Source organism: Myiozetetes cayanensis, unplaced genomic scaffold (genome assembly GCF_022539395.1).
Source record: "Myiozetetes cayanensis isolate MyiCay16 unplaced genomic scaffold, myiCay2020 scf10, whole genome shotgun sequence".
Classification (NCBI taxonomy): Eukaryota; Metazoa; Chordata; class Aves; order Passeriformes; family Tyrannidae; genus Myiozetetes; species Myiozetetes cayanensis.
In genome coordinates, this window is record NW_026086605.1 from 27171742 (window position 1) to 27196562 (window position 24821).

A 24821-nucleotide genomic window follows, 5' to 3' on the forward strand; every position below is an offset into this window, starting at 1 on the left:
GTTATTTAAATTATGACTCCATGTCATGCAAAGACAACGAAAGCAATCAGTAGGTTCTTTTGAGTGTGCAAACACACTGTGATGTTGGGTTATCATGGTCTATAGGGACTGAGACAGCCTGTAAACACTTCCCCATGGTGAGAGCAGGAAAGAGGTTTTCATCCATGGACTTGTTATAAATAAGGTGAAGCACTTGCTTAATTGTTTGGTAGGATCAACACAATTGTTTTTTTCACTAGGGAATTTTTTTCCAGATCAGGTTCAAGGTCTCTTCTTATAAAGTCAATGATTTTTCTGTCCTTCCCATACGAAATTCACTGCTGTTTTCAGAAAAAGCAGTTTATTCTTGATGTAGTCTTCAGCATGAAATACAATTGATTTAAGGTCTAAAGTGAAGAACCCTAAGTGAAACCTCTTTATAAAATGATGGAAGAGTTTTCTAGTGCATTTAAGTCACGCTGTTACTGACTGTTCCATGACCCTTCACACAGCTGCCTGACAACAGTTGTGTATGGTTTGAAGGTCTCGTGGCTTTTGTTATGTGCTGGACAAATGTAGACAATTATCAAACCTAATTTGCTTCTGCCAGCAATTTCTTTTTATCCTGTTAAATAAAAACTGCCTCCCTATACACCACAAACCAAATCAACTTATCTTCCGTGGTTCTTGTGTTAACCCACTAAAATCATTCACCAAAATATATCTCAGAAAACTGTTACTCTAATGCTAGCAATCCCAAGATGTCAGCTGTCATTGTGTTGCACATGTTGCCTGTGTCTTAATTAGTTTAAAAGACTTTTTATGATGTAGAATGACAAGATGCATACTAACATGATTGTGATCTCAGGGTGCAGATAGTCAGCTACAGAAAATTCTGTTTAAACATAAAAAGAACTTTCTGGTGTAGTCATGATCAGACACTGGAATAGGTTACCCAGACAGGCTGTAGAGTCTCCATCCTCAGAGTTACTGAAAACCTGAGTGGATGCAGTCCTGAGCAACCTGCTCTAGGAGACCTTGCTTTGGGTGGAGGAGGTTGGCCTGGATGATTCCCACAGTTCCCTGCCAACAGCAGCCATTCTGGGATTCTGTGCAGAAGCCAAGTATTTCCAACAAGCGAATATTCTCTTCTAGTAGTTGTGATATTTGTAGTTTCTTTGTGATCTCTGGTATCGAGTCTTATAGCCTTCATATTTAAATAATTTCCTCAGTGCTATCTGAAAACCTGGCTATGTGTTGAAAATGGTGAATTTCTGTATTCACTTTAGATTACTAGTAGCAGCTAAGTTATGGTCAGATGATCAGGTTATATACAGACACTCTTCTTATTATTGACTGGGTATCAGATAAACAGTAGTAAAGAACATCCTGAAGAGATACTTTGGATGAAGGAGCAGTACAAAGACAAAGTGATATAATAAAGTGCTGACCTTTATTTCAGTTTGTTACAGGCTTTTTTGTGCCTTTTGGTTATCTCATAAAGAGTAAGAACAGGAGAGCTGACAGTTGTATTTAAAAGAATTAAGTAATAATGCACGTATTTTATGTAATGCAATTAAAAAAAGTTTCAGAATTATTTTTTTCTTGCAGTGGACTGGAAAAGATGCAGAACGGCAATATTAGGAAAACTATTGCTTGCTTAAGAGGGCATGCTTAAATTCCCACTGCAGTCTTCATGCAGGGTCCAAATGGTTTCTTTCCCAGTGCTGTTCAGGTGATTTCCCACTCCCACAAGCCTTCACAAAGAAATCCTTTTGGTATGACCTGCATGCCCTCTGTCTGTCTTGATGCGTAAAGGAGGTTTCTAGAGTCAATCTGAGGTGCCACGTTGTCACAATGAACTGGCTGGAATTATGTTTTCTTAAAAGAGAAGATCAGGCCTTATGCATTTTATAATTTGTGCAGTTGTAAAAGTTCATGAGACCCTTAGATTCTTTGCAGATTTTAGAGATGGCCTCACTTATGGCCACAAAGGAACCAAAATCACAAAATGTGCAAGTGAATGGGGACACATCAGGTCCCCAGGTCCATGAGGAAAATACTCTACTTGACTGAGAAATCTTTTCTTTCAATGTCACGTCAGGCCACAATGATCAGTATACATCTGATGCTTGAGACAGATAATGCTCTACCATTTGAAAGCATGACACCCCCTAAGCATTGCATCCTTCTCTTTCATTTTTCATTTATGTCCCTGTGCTCTTCTCTGTTTGTAACTAACCTACCTGTCGTGGTTTTGCCCACCAGCCCATCTCTGGGGCTGAGGATGGTTTTGTCCAGGTGATTTCCGGACAAAAAACCAATCAAAAAGTTCAGTGACGCCTTTGCTAATTACATCTTTAAGAAAACGGAAGAGAAGGTTGTGGCGCAGTTGAAATTAGGAACAGCAGCCATGTAGAAGGGTAGCGGGCCCGAGGAGGGCCAAGGCCCCCTCCTCCCCCGGCTTGGGCCGGGGGTGGGGGGTAGGTGTAGCACTGAAGCCTCCCTTCTCTCTTGTGAGAGAGTGAAAAAAAAAAAAAAGTTTAAAAGACGAACTGCTTAGGCGAGAAACCGCTGCAGAAGAATTCCAGCCATGAGATAACAGGATTTTCAAGGTCGAAACTGGCAGCACAGAAGAGAAAAGAAAAGTTCGAAGGGGGGAGAACTGCTTTTTCTCCCTTCCGCTCTCTTTCCCTTCAGCAGGGTAAAGACTGAAAAATAAAACCCTGCCACCTGTAGAAGTTTGTTGGGGTGAAGAGACCCCCATGCGGCTCACAGAGGAGCTTGTGGATGCACCAGAGATTTGTGACTTTAACAGAGAGAGAGCCTTATGCTGGAGTAAAAGCGGCTCAGATGAGACAGAGTCCTGTTAAAGACTTTGTGACCCTCGAAGGGATCGATGCTTATGCTGGAGTGAGACGGCTCAGATAAGCTTGGGATCTCAGTGAGAGATCCATGCTGCTACTGAAGATTTATGACCCTGACGGGTATTAGAACCTACGCTGGAACACAAAACGGTTCAGGTAGGGATGTTGGGATCCATGTGTGGGATCCGTGCTGCTGGTGCTAGAGAGAACCTACGCTGGAGCAGAAAATGGCTCAGGTGGGATATTGGGATCCGAGTAAGGGATCCAGACTAGACCCATGCCGAGAAGTCAATCAAGGACTGTTCTCCCATGGGGAGGGACCTCCATAGGGAAACAGGGGTGAACTCTTAAACCATTATCCCCTGTAACCCTGTGGAAGAAGATCCATAGTAAGCAAGTGTCCCCTTGCAAGTCTATGGAAGAAAACCCTTCAGGACCTGGGTAACCCTCAACCTTCGGTTTTAACCCAGGAGGGGAGTAGGCCCAGCCCTGGAGGCCAACACAGAATAAGAGAGAGATAAAGAAGTTCCAACTGCGACGAAAGTGCTACAGAATTACTGGAGAGAGAGAGAGAGCTGGAATTCTGAAAACAAAAAAAGACTGCTTCTCCTCCTTGGACTGATATAAAGGGAGGTGGAGGGAGAAATATCTTTTGTAAATACATAGTACCTTTTACTCAAGTAGAATTGTTGTAAATATAATTCTTTAGTTTTAGTTTATTAATAATAAATACTCATACTTTTTTTTAATTCAGTCTCTTTTTGTCTACATAAACCTTCTCTCAACTAATAGTAATTGTATGTAGGGGTGTAAAAGTAAATTGAGCCAAGACAAAACCACGACACTACCCACAGAAGGTATCAGATTAATTCTTCTGCTGCTGATTTAAGGGACAGTATTTTAAGGTAATATTAGCTTCAAAGGATAATAATGTCAGAGTGGGAATCTCATATTGTGATTAACCAAAAACTTTCTTATATTAACTTATTAAATCTTAAACTTATTCAAACCATGTGTAGAGGTAGTGCTTACGGACATGGTGGAGTGTTGGACCTGGCAGTGTTGGGCTAACAGTTGGACTTGATCTTCAAGATGTTTTTTCAATCTAAATTATTAAGTTGGGAACTTAGTTCTATAACTGAAAATTAATTCTCAAAGGTTTACTGCCAAGTTGAATATGCATCTTGGAATCCTAGTACGACTCATTTAGGCCTGATATTTCAAATCCCTATGACTGAAAAATGAGGCATTGGACTTTTTATTTTTGCTAGAGTGGATTAGACCATGAGGACATCAGAGACTGTTCTGTTTGCAATCACAGTGAAATTTAATAAATCAGAAGAAATGTTAATCTGTAGTTTGACTCAAGTAGACCGATGCTTATGTTGTAAAGGGCTCAAGTTGCATAACATTGATGTATGGTTTTTAAATACACAACACCTTCATGTTGCTGTGCCTTTTCTGCATCTTAAATGTTTTGTTTTCTTTACCTTGCTTGAGGTAAACTACTGCAACATTATTGAATGAAATTTCTACCCTAGAAGTTCAAATATGTATTACTTCCACAGCTTAATGGTAAAATCAGTGCAGACTATAATTATTTAATTGACAAGAATTTGATCAGTTTGTGGAGAAAATACCTAAGAAATCCCCTTGCCATTACATAGGATGAAAAATCCACACAATTAAAAGGTGTGTCTTTTTTGTGTTAATGTAATTACACCCTTCTAAAGCAATTCCCATTCCTCTTTGAGCTGATTTTTTTTTTTTAAGTGAACTGTACATGGTCACTTACCAGGACCTTTTGAACTCCTGAGATAGTTGGAAGAGGCTAGAAGTTGTAGAAAAAGTTACATTCTTACTGTTTCTGTGAAAAGTGGAGGTTGGATAGAGTAGAAAGATATAAATCATTGTTGATCAAGATCAAGTTGGCAGAACTGAGCTGTTTGTGCTGTGTGGAAGCTGGTGTGCCAGTCAGGAAGGAGGCATTGGCTGGCCAGCTGTTACTTGAACCATGTATTACACATCCTGTTTTTTTCTAGCACAGATGTCATGGAAATGCACAAAAAAAGATGGATTCCTTGTAGCAGGTGAGGGAAAGGGGAAATGTATGCACACAGAGGGTTTATTTGTCGTACTGCATATGGAATGAATTGCTTAATGTATTTATCTTGATTTGTTCCTGAGACATAAGGACCAATACTCCCATTTTACAGGCTGGAATTTTAGGCACAGCTAGATGAAATCACGTCATCAAACTTGACTAGTTATGTGCTACGAAACAGGAGAGTGAACCCCCGTTTCTAGAATTTCTCTAATTACTGTTGGGACCACTTAAGAGAGCTGTAAATATTTTTGATGCAAACAACCCCTCAACCACAGTCTAATGTCTCAGTATTGTTCAGATCTGGGCTGACAGAGACCTCAAGAACATTGTTGAAAATTTTGTCCAATTCTACTCAAGTCCCACAGTTTTGTGGTTTTTTCCACATAAGCATAATGCTTTTGCAGTGGTATTGTTCAGATCTGGGCTGATGGAGACCTCAAAAACATTGTTGAAAATTGTCTTTCTGGAAAACAGGTGTATTTATAAATGGGGACTATTAATTCTTTCTAAAGGATGAGTATGTCCACTTAGCCTATTGCTAGTGCACTATGAATATGTCATTGTCTGCTGTAGACACGTGAGTTAGTTAATGGGAAAGGTTAGTCAGTACTTATTAACATAAAAATCTCGTTTAGATTTGCTGATCTCCTCAACAGTGCTTTGGTTCTCATGGCACACTGAGTTTTATATTCTTTTTCTGTGTTTGGAACCAGGGGTGTTTCAGTGCTCTTTTTGAAAACTAATAACAGCACTCAAAGGATGAGTTATGTGTCATGGTGAATGTAGATCATTGCTGCTACATCTGAACTGCTGCTGAACCTCACAACATACTCCTGATGCTCTTTTAACTCTTACCAAGTCTCTGCAAATGTAGAAGAGCTGTGAAATGGAAAGCTTTAGGTGTGGCTGCCACACAACTTTCTCAGCTTCTTGCCCATCTTCCGCATGGACAGAGCTCCATCACAAACCTTCTGGTACCCTGCTTGGCATTCCTGGTGGTCAACTCACATGACAGACAGCCAAGGCTCAGATACTGAAAGAAAATCTGGTCTGCATGGTGCTGTCAGCAGACAGTAGGGGCATAGGCAGAGTATTTCCCATTTGTTTGGGAGTTTGTATGTTTTTGTGGGTTTTTCCCTCTCTTTTTATTTTTTTCCCCCAAAAGCTAGTTACTGTGACAGACAGATAGTAATAATGATGGGACATATTTGCAAACTCTTCTGGGTTAATCAGGCATACAAGTTAGACTGAGGACAATGCTGGCTCTGTTCCAAATTCATATATATTCAGGTGATCTGTATAACTTGAAGAACTCTTTGAAGAGTTGTTTTTAATCATGGTTCTGTGCTGACCATATTCAACCACAGTTTCTGTGAATCGAAAAAATTATGCTTTCCATCTGGAAACCAGAAATTTCTTTGTGTATTCCTAAGAGAAAGGCATAATTACTATAAGGTATCTGTTTGCTGCTGAGCTGACCTTACTTGGCATTACAAATCAATAAATCATAGGCAGACATTTCTGTGTCACCTTTCTCAGGATATGAATTCTCCTACTTACATGAGCTTTCCTATTTTAGAACTGTGTAACCTACATAGGCATGCAAATACTGCAGTCAACACCACAGTACCTCTTCCTGAAGAACACCTCGTACAGTCATTAATATTTGCAATTTCTGCTTTGTTCACATGCCTTTTCTGCATGCAGGTACATGAGCTCAGCTTTGTTTCAGTATTTTCCAGGGTTTCATCTTTATTTAAGCATATATTCTACTAGAAAAGTAGGGTTAAAATCCTCTTTTCCTAAGTATTAAAAGAGTTAAAGTTTGCAATGAAGTTTTGGATTTCTTTTACCTTTCATCCCTGTGTCCTGAAGTGTTCACAGGAAAGCTCTGACTCCCTTGTAGATGAATATCTGATTATTACCTGTAATACCTATCCCTGAAGGGCTTGATTAGTGACTACATGGTCTGTCTTGGACCTGCAGAAGAGTTTTAGATTGCTGAGCCCATGCCATTGAAGGAGCTAAAGCTAAGGACTTGGGCAGGTGCTGAGACAACACTGCTTCCCAAGGGAAGGCACTTCTCACAGAAATTCCTTTCCAAGGAGATGTCCACCCCATTCTGTAACAGGTGGTGTTTTCTGAGGGACCAGCCTCTACACACTGCACCATTGCATATACATTGCAGGTTTTTTGTACCTCTATTGCTGAACAGCAGTTACATATTAATACACACTTAAATGTTGAGTCAAAAATATTTAGGCTTGTGTCTGATGCCACGTATTAATAACAACATATTGATATAACTAACTGGATGACTTCTTGGAATATAGGAATGTGCCTTTTTTTTATTACTTGACCAGATTGTCCTATGTGATTATTAATGAAAAAATTATGAAAATCTTCATTCAGTGTCCAGTAGAGAGGAAGCTTCATGGTTTTGCTATTTTCATTTGTCACGTGAAAGATAAATAAAAAGAAGGTCTAGAGTTTGAACTTAAATTAATCTATTAGAAGAAAAATCTAGTAACATGACTACCTTTTCTGATAAGTGTGCTTCCTTATATTTTTTTATCTATTTTCCTTTTTTTTTTCCCCATTTCTCTGAATGTCCAAATCAGTGTTCATCTCTTAGCAATCCTGAGAGTTTCTTCTTTGAGTCTAGTAACTAGCTGACCTTTCAAACTGCATAGTATGATACTGTCTGCTCTTTAAGACTCAGGAATTTCTTAAAAATACCTAAGCTTAATAATGAAGAATTGTATTGATACATTTTTAATTCTTACTGCTTTGTTATAAAAATGTCATATTTGTAGAATCAGAATAGAAACTGATATGCCTTGTCTTTGCAGCTCTGTAAAGTTTAGCAACACTGTGTAATAATCCTCTTTCACTACTATGTCATAAATGTATATACTGACCAAGTAATTCAGAGGTACAAAAAAGGGGTATCCTATTTTAGGCCAACAAAAAAATGTGGTCTTTAACCTGATATATGTATCAGACCAGTTCTCACTTCCTTTCAAATGTGTTCCACAGAGCACTTAAATCGTACAGAATCTAAAAGCTTAGGGGTCCTAATTACAATTAGCATACTTGAGTGTTTTGTTAAGTGCTAATCTGAAGGTTGCCTTTGTGTATATTTTAAGAAATAAAACCCAGAGAACTAGGTGATAAAACTGGAATTTGCTTTCCTGAAATTACAGGTTATCTGAATTTGCAAATTGGTTTGAATTTGAGCTATGTGAGTGTTTACAGTGGAACAAATCTCAGCTGACATAAGATGGTATTGTTACACTGAAGTACCTTTATGAACACTTTTTGCACTGGAAGATTGGGACTGTACTTGTTTATACTTGTTTATAAAGCCTTATGCACAAATACAAGAAATGTGAAATATCACCTCCCCCACTTTGTGCACAGTAGGCATATGATAGTACAGCCAGTCACGCCAGAGACTTCTCGGGAACTGTTTAAAAGCAATTCTTTGTAAATCCGGACTCTCATAACTTTGTTTCAGGCTGGCTGCAATGACATGCTGAGGGGAATGTTAGTAAGTAACTGATGAAAATCAGCTGGCATTATGTGCTGGACCGAAGATATTCTGCAGCCTCTGTTATACCCAAATAGAGCTCCTCTGCATCAGGAATAATTTTTGAAGATAGTTCTCTTCCTGACTCCTTCTAAACTGTATCATCATTCTCCTGGCATGGTAGCTGGACACTGAGAAAACCAAGAAGCCCTTGGGAGAAGTAGATCCTAGAGTGCTCTGCAACGTTCATCTTAAAAATTGGACTAGGAGAAAAACTAGCAACTAAAGGGGGCATTAAATCGTGTAGCTTTTCCTATAAGGGCAGTCATGACACAAAGTTCTACTATGCTGTCCAGAGACAATGTGGCACTCTGCTGCAAAACTTTCAGGAGTAGAAGGTGAGGTACAGCTTGAGTTACTTTAGCAGGTGTTTGCAATATATTTCACTCAGATTAATTTTGAGAAACACGTCATGGTGATGTGGAGTGAATCAGGAAAGAAATAAAATTGTAATTAACATTTAGATAACAATTCCTATTCGGAGACCATTTGGAAATGGTAATTTAGGAGTTAGTAAATGAAAAATAGATGTTTAAAAAATTATTACAGAAGTTTATGAGGAACATGAGTAAATCTCTTTTGTGGAGTTGCATAAATATACCTGATCAAGCTAGAGTGTCTTTGTGAATTAGCTCATGAAGACTTTTTTGCCTAAGTTTTGTTGGTGTGTTTGAACATTACTTTTAAACATTACATCTAGTTAGTTCCAAAATAAAGCAAATGGTGTAAGCTAAGTGTTAATAAAAGTTACTCCAAAAAGAGTCTCTCAGAAACTTCCATCATGAATTTAAACCATGAAGAGCTAGAATATTTTTGGCCAAGGAGTTAGGATGCAGCTCTGCCTTGGGGCCTGACTGACTTGTAAAATAGAGACATTAGCCAATAAGTTGCTATGCTAACAGCTGCAGAGCCTGAAACATCTGAAGATACTCCCTCCCATATGTACAGTGTGAATTGTACCCTACTGTTCCCTCTCAGCCTCCACTAATAGTGACACTATACAAAATATCAGGAGCAGAATAAAATTCCTCTTGTCTCTAGTCTGTACCATACATTCCCTTTATGCTTTTTCTTTCTTCTGTGAGACTATGGGGCATTTTTTGGATACTGGATGAATCTGCCTGACCTGCTAGCGTATGAAAATCCCTATCTGGACAGCTATAAATGACCATCTGTTTGGATTTTTTGTGGACTTTTGAAAGGTCTTTTTTTTTCACTTTTTATTATGCCACCAGACAATGTTTAGCATCATAACAAGAAACTCCAGACTGTACTTTGTTGCCTCAGAATCACAGGTTTTTTTGTAGTTGAGGACTCTTATCTATCCGCTGGTCTCTTATTCCAGCCCAGATGTGTGATTGTCAAAACAACAAGCCTCTTGGTGTCCAAATTCTCCACACTATATTATGGTTGTCCTTACAGTTGTCCTCAAGATTCTTTGGAAGGACCTACAAACTTTGCCAGTGTACAATATCAAAATCAAATCGTAGCTATCGTATCATTCTCATTAGTCTGTGCCTCCAAACAATTCAGGATACTAACAGAAGTGTAGACAGCTCAAATTGTTGAAGGTTTAATCTGGGTGATTTTTAAATTACTTTCCTAGCAAACATAGACTGAAATAAGCCAAGAGTAATTTTTTCCATCTGAGCGAATATGATACTCCCTGCAGGATGGTTTTGATTTTTGAACAGTTCTTTTCCTAATTTATATGTCATTCTCCAGAATCAAAGGTTAGGCCAAAATTGACAATTGCCTTGGTTTCAAACTGTCGTGTTTCTAACAAGCAACCAGCCTTGCTCAGCTGACATAATCATCAGTCTAGCCAGAATTTCAAGATTTAAGGATCAGAAGAGTCAGTTCAGATTCCTGGTCTATTCATGGCAGTGGAAGTGTCCCTGCCCATGCTTTGATTCTATTTTTAATTCCTATGAGGTGAATTCACACTTTTCAGAAATATCTGACCTTAAGCTAGGTTGATGTGGGACTGAGATGCACCGATATCTGTCACAGAATTACAGTTTTCAAACACAAGGACAAGATCTGCTTTCAGGATCAACTGATCACTGAGGTCTGTCCTCCACTGGGGTTTCTCTGGAAGGATATACTGGCATCACAAGAATATGGAATGCCTTTGTTGCAAATGACACCTGATTCAGGACTGCTAAAATACACGGTCAGAAAGTTCCATTCAATATTCCACACAACCAGAAGCTGTCTTTCCTCTCAGTGAATTAAACAGAAGAATTGTTAGTTTGAATAGATCCTGGAAAAAAATGTAGCCTCATACTATTTGTCGTATTCTAAAAGGTATTTGTGCTGACTCTGAACCTCCTGTAACTGCTCTAAATTAAACCTGCCCTTCATGCTGTCCAAGTGGTTCAGTTTGAAAATCTCAGCTTTTATCAGTCCAGCTGTGGAAGACTGAATTTACAACACAAGTCTAGCAGAGCTCCTTGAACTGAAAGAACTGAGCCAAATACTAGTCTTATCAATTTGCTTTGGAAATGAAAACACTAATTATTTATGGAGTTGTGCTCTATTTCATGACATGCAATTTCATTTCCGACAGATCACGTAATTGTATTACAGTGGATGGGATTTGCAAATGCAGGGTACTGATCCAAACCCCTTCACTCTAAAAGCTTGGATGATTGATAAGGATAAATTTTGATTTTTTTATTCCTTTCTAATCTGTTTTCTTGCAAGTTTTAATGAATTATGAATGTGTTCATGCATGTGCCCAAGTGTAAAAGAGTGCATACTTTCTTCAGCCATTTTCGTTATGGATTTCATTGAAACGACCTTTACAATATAAATACTTGAAGAGAGTGAAGCAGATATATTTCTGTAGATATGTTGGAACAATGAGGTCTTCACAACTTTGGTTGTGTCTTTTTGGCCCAGGTAAAAAACTTCAAACAACAAGAAAAAAGAAGAACCTGTACTGAAAGTTATTGTTTTTGATTTGTATACATTTTTTTTTCCTGTCTCAGATACTCTGACCTTAGTTGCAGGTTCTGCCTTCCTTCTGACATCAGTTTTACTTTTTTGAAAATTGATATTGGTTAGATGTAAAATTAGTGTATGAAAGTGTTATCTAACAATTAGAATCATAAAATTATTTAGGTTGGAAAAGACCTCTAAGATCATCAAGTCCAGCCATTAAGCTGGCACTATCAAAACCACCACTAAACTGTGTCCCTAAGTACCACATCTACATATCTTTTTAAAACCTACCAACTACTTCCCTGGACAGCCAATTCCAATTCTTGATAACCCTTTTGGTGAAGATATTCTTCCTAATATCCAACCAAACCTTACCCTGGTGCAACTTGAGGCCAGTTCATCTCATCCTGCCACTTGTAGCAGGTCGTTGACCTTTTCCCCTTGTATTTATGGGGACTTCATTCTGCTCCCTATCCCTGTTTTCCAGCTTAGGGAGCTGGGTACCTGGACAACTTATCTTGCTATTAAAGACTGAGGCAAAGAATGCATTAAGTACCTCCTGCATCCAGTATAGGATGAAGATTCTCCTTAGCACTCATTTTGTTGCTAACATATTTATAGAAACGTTCTAGGTTGTCTCTTACAGCAGGAGCTAGACTAAGATTTAGTTGGGCTAGAGATCACCAGTGCTCTGCTGAACCTTGTAGAAAAAAATTTCCTACAGCTAGATTTTTCTTAACTAAAATTTCAGCTGGCATGATCTGAATGACTCTCTCCTCTCTTCCATTTGTATTAAGTGTGACCTACCTTAACTTATGCAGTATCTTGTCCCAGGGTAAAACCAAACAAAATAAAAAGAGCAAGAATGTTATCTTTCTAAAGGTCATGTCTCTTATGATTAATGTGTTTGTTTTGAACACAAATATCACTTAGCAATTATAATGTGAATGCAACTACCAAATTTTTAAGAGAAAAAGGGCTTGCTTATGTATTTATTTAGAGTTATGCTACCCAAAGCCATTTGGAGAATGAATGTTTCCCATAGGTATCCACACTTCATTCGCAAATCAGACCAAAAAATTGTAAAGGCCATGAGTTCTTTCATATTTTCACACTGCAACCTGTAATTTCAACCTGACATTTCCTGTCTGCCTTAGGTGAGTGGCTTCTGTACTAGCTTTTATTTTGTGGTTAAATACATGGTTAATAATGTGGAAGGTGAGGGGCGAACGGGGAATGCTCATGGAATATGGATGAAAGCAAAAGGAGCTTTGTGTCTTTGGCAATCATAATTACTTTCCTTTTTTTCTCCTTTTTTTTTTTTTCCCTCCACTTGTGCAGTGTGAAAATGGTTCATGGACTGTCCTGAAATGCCAACTGTCTGTCAATGTCATCCATCAAGGGTTGAACAAGGACTCACTCTGACAGACATCTGTGCCTTAAAGGTAATTACCTTAAACTCAGTAACACTGAATTAAGCACTGATTATAAAGGAAGACACTTAAGACCAATGTGGAATGTAAGGTGTTGCTTTGTGTTTATTTTACAGCTACTTTGTTTACACTGTTGTAAACTGTGACATACATTAATCTTCTTGCTCTCTTTAGATCACGTGAACTGTCTGCACTGATATTAGAGTGGGTATTACTGGCACAGTAGCAGACTGCATTGATGTTAATGTTACTGATAGTGGTAGTCAAAGGAGCACAGGCTTGAAACTCAGGCATCATGGCTCTGTCCCTGCCTCTGCGTGATCTTGGGTGAATTTTTTATTTGCTCTCTACTTCAGAGTCCTCTCCCCTCACTGGAGAAGAGATCCATTGTACCCCCAGCTGGATAACTGCAACAGAGATCCAACACATCATTTGGAGGCCTGTGGCTTAAAAGGGGTTTTCTTACTCTTTACTAGTTTTTCTGACTATCATCAGTCAGTAACACCAGTAGTTTTTCAGTCATACATTTAAAAATCAGAGTAAGCAGATTGGGGCTGGGAGGATTAATATGTTTCCTATGATAGTAGAATTCTATTATTTAGAATTGTGCACTATATTTTTATTCTCAAAGACTGCATATGAAATACTATTTGCTGACTTCTCATCTATGTAATTAAAGCAAGCCCAATTATCAGAAGGGTTCTTATGAGGCTTAGCTGCTCTCCTATGTATTCACTGTTTTACATCCATTAAAAATCATCTTCTTTACCTTGTAAATTTTTAGAAAAGTTAGAGAAATTATTGTCAAATTATAGAGAGAAAAATAGGGTGCATTTGTGTTTTTTTTTTCCTAATTCTGTACTTAACTAAATAGCTATGGATTTTCTAACATGCTTTATCTGAAAATGCAATCAAACATTTCTGGTCTCTATCAGATGCTGTGAAGCTCTGCTTTTTTCCTCTGGACTGTTTTGAACACGTCATGGTAACAGTCTCCTTCCTTAGGACCCTTAGCAAAGGAGCCTAAGAGGCTTCCCAGCTATGTCCAACTGCAGATTTAATTTTGAGATTGCTTTCTTAACTTAGGGAGCAATTGCATTCCCCATTTGTAATCGACCTTACATATTCTGCAGCTCTCTGTGAGTGAGAATGCAGCCCATATTCTTTATGATGCCCTGTATTGCTAAATGCACTGCCTCTCCATAACTTCAATGTCAGAGATATGGCTCAGCTTCTATTTTCACTCCCCTTTCTGAGACACAGATCCTGAAGAAAGTACTGCATTTGTCAGTAAATATTCTAATACATATATTCTGCTTTCTCAATCAGGAATGCCCAGGGTAAATTTTAAAGCAATCAGGAATACAGGGATGACTTCAATAGCACCAGGTGCACTGGTACAAAGTACCTCTCAGCAAATGGCAGAGAAAGTGTTAACACTCCCCTAGGCACTGAGAAAGAAAAGACCTCAGCTGGACCCACTGATTGCTGAGATTGTCAGCCCAGCAACCTGGTGACTTGGGAAATATTTGCCATGTTGTAAAAAGAAACCCTCCAAATAGAAAGGTTTGCTACTATGTAAATGTGAATCTTTGGGTTGATTAGAAGAGGTGAGAAAAAACTTCTCCTTCTGCGATTTCATAGTTTGTTTCAGAGGTACTTGCAGCTGCCTGTAGCCTTTCTGAACTCTGTCTTTTCCACATTGATGGCTTGTTTGTTCGATAAGACTCCTGGAAGTGCAAAAGTATAAGAGGCTTTCACCTGTGAGTATAATTCAATTTCTCTATGGAAAGTGTCTTGACTCTTCTTTAACTCTGCTTTAACTTCTTCAGATTGAAATTCGAAGTAGTGGTAGAGAAGGCAACCTCAGGCTTTCTGTCTTGTCCTCTTATTCACTTTGTCTGATATTCTACTGGCCTGTGAGGAAAAATTGAAGGAACTGGATTTTAGACCAAAAACAAGACAGCTGAGGCATGCAGCAGGCTTTTAAAATATTTTAAAATTTTCTGCAAGGAGGAAAAGGAATAACCTGTTCTGTTCAAGTTGTGAGACAAAAAGTAATATGTTTAAACTGGAATAAAAGCAGATTTAGGAGGAGCTTTGTAGAAAGAATTGTCCACTGACAAAGTTAATTAAGGACCAGAATAGATTGTATATAGAGCCTGGGAAAGCTTACTCACTGGAGGTTTTTAGAATGGATACAGAACCATCTGTCAGAAATGCTTTAGTTGATTTGGGGCTGGTGGATGCACCAGGTGATCCATTTGAGTCTTTCTTACCCCTTTCTAGGATTTAGCAATAATAAACTAAAGAAAGAGGAAAGACTACCAAGCACCCACAGCAGGGTGACTTTCCATACTGCACTTTGAGACAGACTGGTTCACTTATGCAACTCTTGCTCCCATATCATGGCAGTAACAGAGGGCTCCAAAAGTACTTAGAGTAAGTGATGTGAGTACATCCTGTCAGCCAGTGCAGTCCTGTGCTAAAGAAAACTTGTACAGCACTAACCAGGTCTGAACTCCAGGGAATCTGAACCCAAGATATCAAATTATACACAGAAATACTTCCTACATAACACATCTTGAGAAAGTGGTTGGTACAAGGTTTTAAGGAAAGGAGGCCTATGTATGATCAGCCTCTTCATTGCCACGGGCTTACCTAATCCCAAAGGGCAAGATGGGATTGCTGTCTTTGAACACTATGAGAAGGAATATTTGAAGGGGGTACCAAGTGCTGAAAATACAGCTCTAATCAAAAACTTTTTCACACACTACACAGCTCTAGTCAAGCAGGTCAAGTATTCTCTGCCACCTTCCCATCAGGCACTTGCAGTGGAGGTGTGCTGATTGCTAGATCATTGGCTTTAAAGTAATAAGGATGTTTTTAGAGTATTTGTTGTAGAGATGTGCATGATTCTGATTTACCATGAAGTGTTGTCAGTTTTAAAAGGAATGAAATCATGCACACTTGTATTAGGTTGAGGAATGGGATAGGAGTTCTCATCTTGGATGATATGGCTTCTTTTGTGTTATATTTGATGATTTTTGAGTAATAAAATTACCTGATGGTATAGAGGATTAATCTAGTTTGTTCTTCCTATAAGCAGCAAACTATTTTTAACTGGAGGTGAAGGGGTTAGTTAGTCTGTAATATCTGCATAAGTCTCACAGTGTTCATTTAAAAAGTTAATTTAGTTTATTTCTCTAGGAAATATTCTGCCTCCAGGAATTATCCTTGCTGCAAAAACAGTTCTGACTGTTTTCTATTGTCTATTAACATGATGCTTTGAGGATATTTTCTATGGGAATGCTCAGACTTAGAGCTGTGCCCACCTGCAATGATATAACTAGCAAAGCAAATTGCATTATCCTCTCAGTAAGCATTTTGATTCTTTATTTTTTTAACCTGAGTTCTTGTAAATCAGCCAGAGCAATCAGTTTTAATGACTCCTCTAAGAGAAAGACAAACAACAATGGAAAAACACTGGTTTTTAAGTTTAATCCAGAAGAAAAAGAGAAGAGGCACTGCTTTTTCCCCTCATAAACATACCCCCCCCCCCAGTATATAACCAATTGTTATTGCTTGACCTGTGCTGGAATTTTTGAGCTTCCTGAGCATACAAAAAGCAAAGCTGAGAAGTTGTTTTTCAGTGTTTGCTGTGAACAGCAGTCATTCAGCAATCTGCTCAAAGGACTGTACCAGCAGCAGGGAACGAGATGGCCATGGTCCAAAATACTCAGATTCTGGTCATTACTTATTTAGTGATCTCCAAATAAGTTTCCATCAATAAAGGGATGAATTTGTTTGCACTGAAAGCAAGTGCATGATTTCTTGGTTTAATTTAGGTGAGGCATCCTTTCTGTCAACCACCGCTACAAAAACATACTTCTCTGACATGCTTCAGTTTTGAAGGGAGAGAAAAATTGGAAAACCTTAAGGACTGAGTATCAAACCAAGATGATTAACTGACTTCTTTCTGATTGCCAGGCTTCTACTCCTTCCAGTTGCAGGGAATTCCCTCAACAGTAGTGTTGAGAGCCCTAAACAGAAATGGCAAAAAGTGAATTCCTTAGATTTGCTAGCATTCTCTCTTTTCTCAGCAGACACAATGTCTTGATTTGTGAATTTTTAAGACTGTAAGTTACAACCATAGAATCATAAAATAGATGAGGTTCAAAGGGATCTCTGCAGGTAATCATCCAAGTCTTATCGCTGTTCTAAAAGTCATGGGTTACAGTAATATAACTCTAAATCTGGTAGTTTATTTATAGAATCATAGAATATTCTGAGTTGGAAGGGACCCACTAGGATCATTGAGTTCCTGGCACTGCACAGGACACCTCAAAATCACGTCATGTGCCTGAGAGCATTGTCTACATGCCCCTTGAACTCAGATAGGATTGGTGCTAGATGACTGTAAGACAATATTTTTGAGACTTCAGGCCAGGAACCACGTTTTAAGGGAGAGGAGGGAAAAGTACATTAAAATGACAGCCTAAAAATTGGAGAAAAAAAAAAGAGAAGAAGAAAAGAATGAGAAAGGACATGATTTAAGGACACTATTCCACCTGAGAAGTTATAATGTATAATGAAAATGGACTTATTCTTTCCAACTATACCAGTTGCTCTAGTAATATAGTACCTCCTCCCATGAGCAGTGGCTTTTCTGCGTCCCAAGAATAGCTGTGCTACGACCCTTCTTCCTCAAAGACAGGGTTTTAAACCTTGCACTGTAACAATTATTTTAACATTTAACAGCCTTATTCAGTAATAGCAGTGTATACTATTATTACACAGCAGCAGAAACAAGCTTGAAGCCCATTTCCTTTCAGACTTTGCTCTCTCTGCTTCCTAAGCCATCTCTCCCACCGTGATGCTCCAAGCACCTCTCCATCGCTAGGGAGACTGCATTTCTGCAGATGGGTCTAATGTATGCATTTGGCAGATGATAGCTTAGAAATTGAGTCAATGACCAAACCGTGCCTGCCTTGAATGGTGGTGAACCAAAACAAATTTCAGTGTTATGATCCATGGTCAAACTGGTTATAGAAAATACTAACTCTTTTTTTTTCTTCCTAAATGGTTGTTTAATGAAGATGTAAATATGTCAAATCAGGTCTTTGTGGCAAGTATAAGAAAATTTTGAATACTAATAATTAGCTATTTGGTTAAGGTTCCCTCCTATCATCCATCTCTGCATGAGCTTGCCATTAGCAAGGAGTAAAGAACCACAAAAATAGCGGTCTCTTCTGTAATTAATTTGTAGGATGAGTTTTGTTGACTTAATTAATCAAAATTGTCACAAAATTATTAAATTATATATAAATTTAAAGAATTTCTGAGATAAAAGGAAATGTGGGAGAAGACAAAAAATGTATTTATATTGAACAATTTCCTCCATATCACGGTGCTCAATATGTATTTTATTTATTTATATGTTATGTTCTTCAAAAAGGAAATGACTGTGAGACAAGAGATTCCTTGTAGAGGAAGGGACACTCTTCTGCCCTTAGAGCCACTGGGAGAGCAGCTTCCAGTGCCCAGGAGCAGACAGGCAGAGGAGCCCAGCAGCAGGAGTGTCTGTGACACAGTGGAGACTGCTGAGAAGAAACAGGGACAGACAACCTGCCAAAAGCACAGGGTCTCTTCTGAAAGCCTTCTGCATATTTCTAGTGGGTTCAGGATGATTTAGTGATGAGACTTTATGACTTTCACTGGGTCTTGCTGTGCATCTTCTCAGTACTTTGTCAGTTCTTCCAATAACTCTTTTACTGTCCATAGAGCCAGTCTTTCAGCTAGTAGACTTGGCATCTGCTGTGTGCACAGCAGCAGCTTCTGCTGAAGCAGTAAGTGCAGTTCCAGTGAAATTATGCAACGTGTGCTGGTGAATTAAGATATAAATTTTCTGTTTTCTCCACTGGTTGATATTTTTTGCGCTCCTTACATGATGCTTGGATATATGCTTTTCTTAATGATACCACCATAATTCAGTGTCACAGTAAGAGAATCAGACCTTTTCTTCTTTTATCTATTTGGTGTTTTATGCTTCATGGCTATTATAATCACATATGTGATAAAATCATGGACAAGCTTATTTTCACACCATTTAAGGTAAAACTAGTATACTACTTTATACTGGGTCAAAAGCATGGGTTTCAGATAAACAGTTCCATGAACTACCCAGTTTTTGATGTGTTTATACACTTAGATGGGCACCTGGGAAGCCATAATGCTCTGTATATGGATGTATTAATTTACTGTGCCTTAGAGATGGCCAATGCAGCCACAGAAAGTTTGCGTAAGAGAAGCAGTTATCTCAGATGAGCAATAAATTCTAACCTACCTCTATAAAAGCTACTGGCCAAATACCACAATTACAGCAAAGATGAGTAACTGATCATTAGTCATCTCCAATTTCTGTTCTGTTTCGTCTTTAGAAGATAGGGACCTGCTCTGTTCAGCTGGCTTATTTTAAGAGTGCTTGATCAGCAAAATTGCATAGTACAATGCAAGACCAAACTATTGAGGGGATTGAAAAGAAAACTTGATTTTAAGAAATGCTTTTGGATTTACTGTGCTGGAGCCTATTTGGAATCAATTTACACTCTGCTTCCTTCAGATTTTATGGAGCTTTTACTTTCATGACTATGAACAGCACCTGTCAAAATCCACATCGTAGAATTAGGCCTGTGGAGACACTTTATGAGTTGTTCACCTGGATAGCTGTAAAGGAAGAGAGTCTCCACAGTATAACTTGAGATCAACTAGATAGCTTTCCATGATTTAAGCTGTCATGCCAGTATCCATAAAGGGATCCAGTGTTTACCTCAAAGCTCTGTCTTTCTGAAGTGAAGACTTCCCTCATTATTCTATTGCATATCCCTTCTTTTATCCTGAGGTCAATAAAAGATGCTTCCAGATGGCACTATGAACTTTTAGTCTAGGATTCTACTTGTAAAGACATGAAAAAATTCCTAGCTCTAGAGTATTCAAGTTATAATGCCTTTTTATAGGCAAAATACTTATAATGAGAAGATACTTGGTCTTTTGCATCGAGATCAGCATTATGTGATTTCACTGGATTTCTTACATGGCATATAAAATACAGAATGTAACATAAAATATGGGATGTAGCAGAACAGAAGAAAATGTTTTCATGGAAACATCAAGACTGGCAAATAGAACTGATTATTCAGTGTGATATGTCTTGTTTGAACTGGATGTTTCTCATGAACATTTAAGTGGACTGATAGCTTAGAATTTGTTGTTTTGGAAATGCACGGCTTCAAACTAACAGGTTAGCAAGCCCAGAGTACCCTCAGTGGTGTGAATACACCCAAGAACTTGCTTATTGTCTCTACTGTCTCATATGGTAGCTACTACTTCAAATTTGAAGGGTTGATTCTTGTGAGAACTGTCTGACGTAGCCCTGAGGAGGACTAGCAGAGACAAGAATGCTACTCAGCACAAGCTTGAGGTTGATTACGGCAGATATTGGCATTCTGTCTAAAAACATGTTTGAAGTGAAATATTTTAACCACAGTAGACTGAAATCTGTCCTTGTCACCTGAGCATGTGTAATAGTCTCTAGACAGCCTTTAGAGCAAAATAGTTTACTTGCAGAAGGCTTGGTTTCCTGAAAGCCAAGTTTTTTTTACTGTAAAAGGCTGGGCAATCCAAGCAGTGGTGGAAAATACAGTCCAGCCTATCTTGGATTGTTAACTAGCACTTTATATTTAAACAACAATTCTTGGATGGGAAACTACTTAACAGCTTTTAGTTCTCTTCTTTTTCACTCAATCTGTCTTGAATTAGCTATTTGGCAGTCATGGTTCTCAAGTAGAGGAGGGTTATACTGACAACTGGCATTACCATCAAACCTGGCCTTGAATACTCCCAGGTATACCACAACTTCTCTGGGCAGCCTGTTCCAGTGCCTCACCACACTCAAAGTAAAGAATTTCTTGCTATTATCTAATTTAAACCTGACCTCTTTCAGTTCAAAGCCATTCCCCCTTGTTCTCATTCAATGAAATGAGAAAAATGTCCATTAGTTAGATGAGGTCTAGAACATTTTCTTGTCACAATGCTTGTTACATGAAGACTGTTTGTTTTTTCAGTTGTTAGGAAGTTATTTTTCTTACTTGCTGGAAAGTGTTAAAGAACAATAAAATGCAGGACTACTTCCACCCAGCAGCAGAATGATGTTCCGTGTAGCTGTAAGCATTACCTATCTTTGAATCTGAGTGAATTGAAAGGGAAAACTGAAAACTGTAGAAGAGTCAGGAAAGAGGAGTCTGTTGGGTTGTACTGGGGACTGTGTGTATATATCCCCATGACCAAAGAGTGTACCAAGAACTCATTGCAGTCTGATGATTTCGACAATCTTCCTCTTCTTCCTGAGGTATTTCCATTTTGGTGTGGCTCTGCCATTTGAAAGCAGAGTGTCTCTAAATCTGGGGTACATTTTAATTTTCCAAGATTCTCCTTCTCTACCTTCCTCACCCACCTCCCCACCCCGAAATTCAGTACAGCTGTGACTTAACAACTTGGCAGCAGCACATTCCTGTGCTGTGCAATCACTGTGTGTCTGCCCAGTCCTTTTGATGCCATCAAGAAATCCTTTCAAGAGCTCAGCCCTGCCCTTGTGTGTGTGACCATATTCCAAGCTAGGACCTAATCTCCTGCTCTCACTGCCCTCTGATATCTATTCCACTTCACTAAAAGACCAGATCCATTCACCCCAACTTGGGTCTCTGGTGTCACATTTCTTGCTCTCAGAGAATTTGAGCATTCATTTCCAGCTCAGAAAACAATAGAGGAGGAAGAAGGGAACACTTCCTGTGGGATCCTGGGTCTGGTCCTGCTGGTCTTCAACACAACATGGGCAGCAGGGTGCCAGCCAGGACCCTTCTGTGTCTAGAGCTTCATGTCAGTTCTTCTGGACGTATCCATCAGACCTCTCTCATGCTCCTATACTTCCTATTTCTTTTCTGTGAGAGAAAAAAGGAAATGCAGAGGCAAAAAGGAGGTCACAAATCAGGGATGCAACTAAATGAAGATGTGATTAAAGTAGAGCAGGGAAAAAAGAAGTGCTTAATGTTTCATTCATGCTAGGGAAGGCATGGATCAGTCCTTATGTTATCCAAACTAATTTGTCTTCCTTTAAAATACAACCTTTTTATAGAGATAAGCTTGCTTAACCAGAATGTTCTTTGATGAAAATATATCTGGCTAAAGTGCTAGTTCAGTGAGCATTTTCTTAATGGTGCCATTGTTCAAAAAAATTTGTTTTGGTCTGTAGTACAGGAAAGGTGGAGTGCCCTGTGGAGCTTTTCCCTATTAGTATGCTAGGCAGTTGCTTATTTCTCCATTCACTAATCCCTCAGCACAACCCACAGATTTACCATAGACAAATAGACATATTCACAAGAAGTGTAAATAAGCTTTTGGTTGTGAATAGGATTTGTTTGCCAGCTGTTGAGCACTCTCTTTCTTTACTGTTCTTTATGCTATTGTTTTCAAAATCAGTGTCATGAAAAGTTGGAAAAGTAAGTATTTTGAATGGATTCTTCACAACATGACACCACTTAAAAGCTAGATGTTGTCACAAGCAGATACTTAATCAAAGCTTAATCAACAAACTGGAAGAATCAAAATTAGTTGATGATCAAAACAAAATATAAATGTATTCTCTAATTGATTAGAGTGACTTGGGAGGTTCTGTAAATTAAAGATTTTGCCCAGCTGGAATAAAAATCAACCTTTCTTCCCATATTCCAGTGAGAAATAATGTTTAATAGTAGTTCAACAATCTCTTTTCCTGAGGAAAAATAAGAAAAAGATGAATGAAATAAAAATGGCTTGTAGAAAATACCTGATAATATAAAGAGTGCTACTTTGTGTGTGTCAATTTAATCAGGACTGGGGTTGGAGGCAGGACAGTGGAAGAAGTTTTGCAATTAAACACTTTTTGCCTTGTATTTTCTTGCCTCTCACAGAAAAATAATCTGTTAACGTTTTATATATATTTTAAGGAGAAACAGTAGCGGGAGGTGGAGGGAACAGCTCTGTGTGTCAAGAAATGTTCTCCTTCAACCTATATCTAGTTTTCATTACATCCCATGGGAAGGAGTTGTCACAGTAGATCACTTAATCCTGTGAGAAAGGATGTTGCGAGTGTGTGATGCGAGAAGGGAGCCTGGCCATCTCCTGGTGGGTAGCATGTCTCTGGCAGGTGTGCAGAATCTCAGGTGCAACTTTTCCAAACCAAAATGGTTTGGGTTTGCACCAAAATATTTCCGATTTCAATCTAAATTTTTCATATCTCTAAGTTTGTCCAGAAAAAGCAGTATTTCAATAGGCTAGTTTTAGGCCTACAAAGGCTACCAGCAAAAAGTGTAAAGCAGATATGAAACAGATCTGAGCATCAGACTGGTGATGCAGAGGGAACATAACATATTGGATCAACAGACCAACACATCTGAAGTCTTTCTGTATTTCTGTTCCAGTTATGTTCATGTGTTTGTCAGTTCATATGGGAGGAGAAGTGTTGACATCTAAAATCTGCACTGAGTGAATTGGCACTGACCTTAATGTAAGTTGAACAATACTTTAATTATTTTTAAACTATTTCAAGCAACTTGTATTTCCCAGTTACTGCTGCCACCATAGGAATCATGAGAAATTGTCCAGAACGATGATGCCTTAAAATCATCTCAGCTCAGGGAATTGAAAGGTCATTTCTAAATTATGAGGCTAAAACGGTGCTGGCTGGTGTCATTCACAAGGACCTGCACATGTCTCCATTGAAGTGCAGCAGAAACCTAACCATCTGACTTTGTAGTCAGGCAAAAATCACAGGGAAAGGGCTCATGGAATACTTTGTCATCAGTCATTAGAGAATTAAAGAATAATATTTTCTCTGGGAAAAGTAATTCTAGGCATATTTATAAATAACTTATTTGCATACTTAGTGAGGTGGAGGGTATTGTTGGAGGCCTTCTCTCTTTCAATTATATTTGACACACAATAATTATTTTTCTTTTAAGAACACATCCAGCAAAATGAAATGAAAATGAAAAAGCTGTCAAGCATGCAATTGTAATGGTATAGTGTGAAAAGGTGGGAAGTGAAAAAGATGGCATATTGAGAGAGACATCTAATTTCTGAGTCCTGAAGTTTAATTTTGGCTTCACATTCCTCTATTATTGTTAAGAATGCAAAGGGGGGAGGAAAATAAACCAGATAGAATTTGTCAAACAAAAGTTTTCACATCTCAGAAATAAAAAGCAAAGACTTGGAGCATATATCCAGGGAAACTGGCTTGCTTTCCCTAGAGGTAGGGCAGCTTTTCACTCAAGGTCTTAGACTAATTCTCTGCTTTCCATATCTCCATAGTGTATGATGAGAGATACACCTGCAATTCAGCAGCCCAGTAAAAGGGGGCCACAAATTTTCAGAACTGTGTAATTTTTCAAGGTGCAGGCAAGTGAATGAAGTACAGCATCAGCTGCTGGATGTACTGCAGAACATGGCACATTGCAAAGTAAATCAGCTAGCCTGCTACTTTAAAAAAAAGTGCCAGGACCATTGTTAGATAGAAAAATGAAAAGTAGGATAAATTGTTTGCAAAAGTATGACAGGGAAAAAAATAAGAGTGATCTATGAAATGAGGGGGAAAAAAGTCTACTGATTTCACTCGAGAATAGCCAGCAACTTTGGAATACTATTATTCTTGTCAGTTCAGCTGCCTCCAATTAAGTGTGTACCATATGTGATATTATAAAGATCCTCAAAAATTCACTAGGCATAATTATTTTTTGGGAGAAAGACATAGTGATAAGTATGTTTTAGATTTTTCTCCTTTCTCTTTGCATTTCACCCTCTTT

General features: G+C 38.5%; 1 long non-coding RNA gene across 1 annotated transcript in view; it reads left to right on the plus strand.

Moving 5' to 3' along the window:
* The window catches only part of LOC126650098 (uncharacterized), a 156443-nt gene that overhangs the window by 91114 nt on the left and 40508 nt on the right, over positions 1 to 24821 (plus strand). The window contains exon 2 of the long non-coding RNA XR_007631298.1: positions 12836 to 12939. This is a non-coding gene — a long non-coding RNA (uncharacterized LOC126650098). The remainder of the gene's footprint in view (positions 1 to 12835; positions 12940 to 24821) is intronic.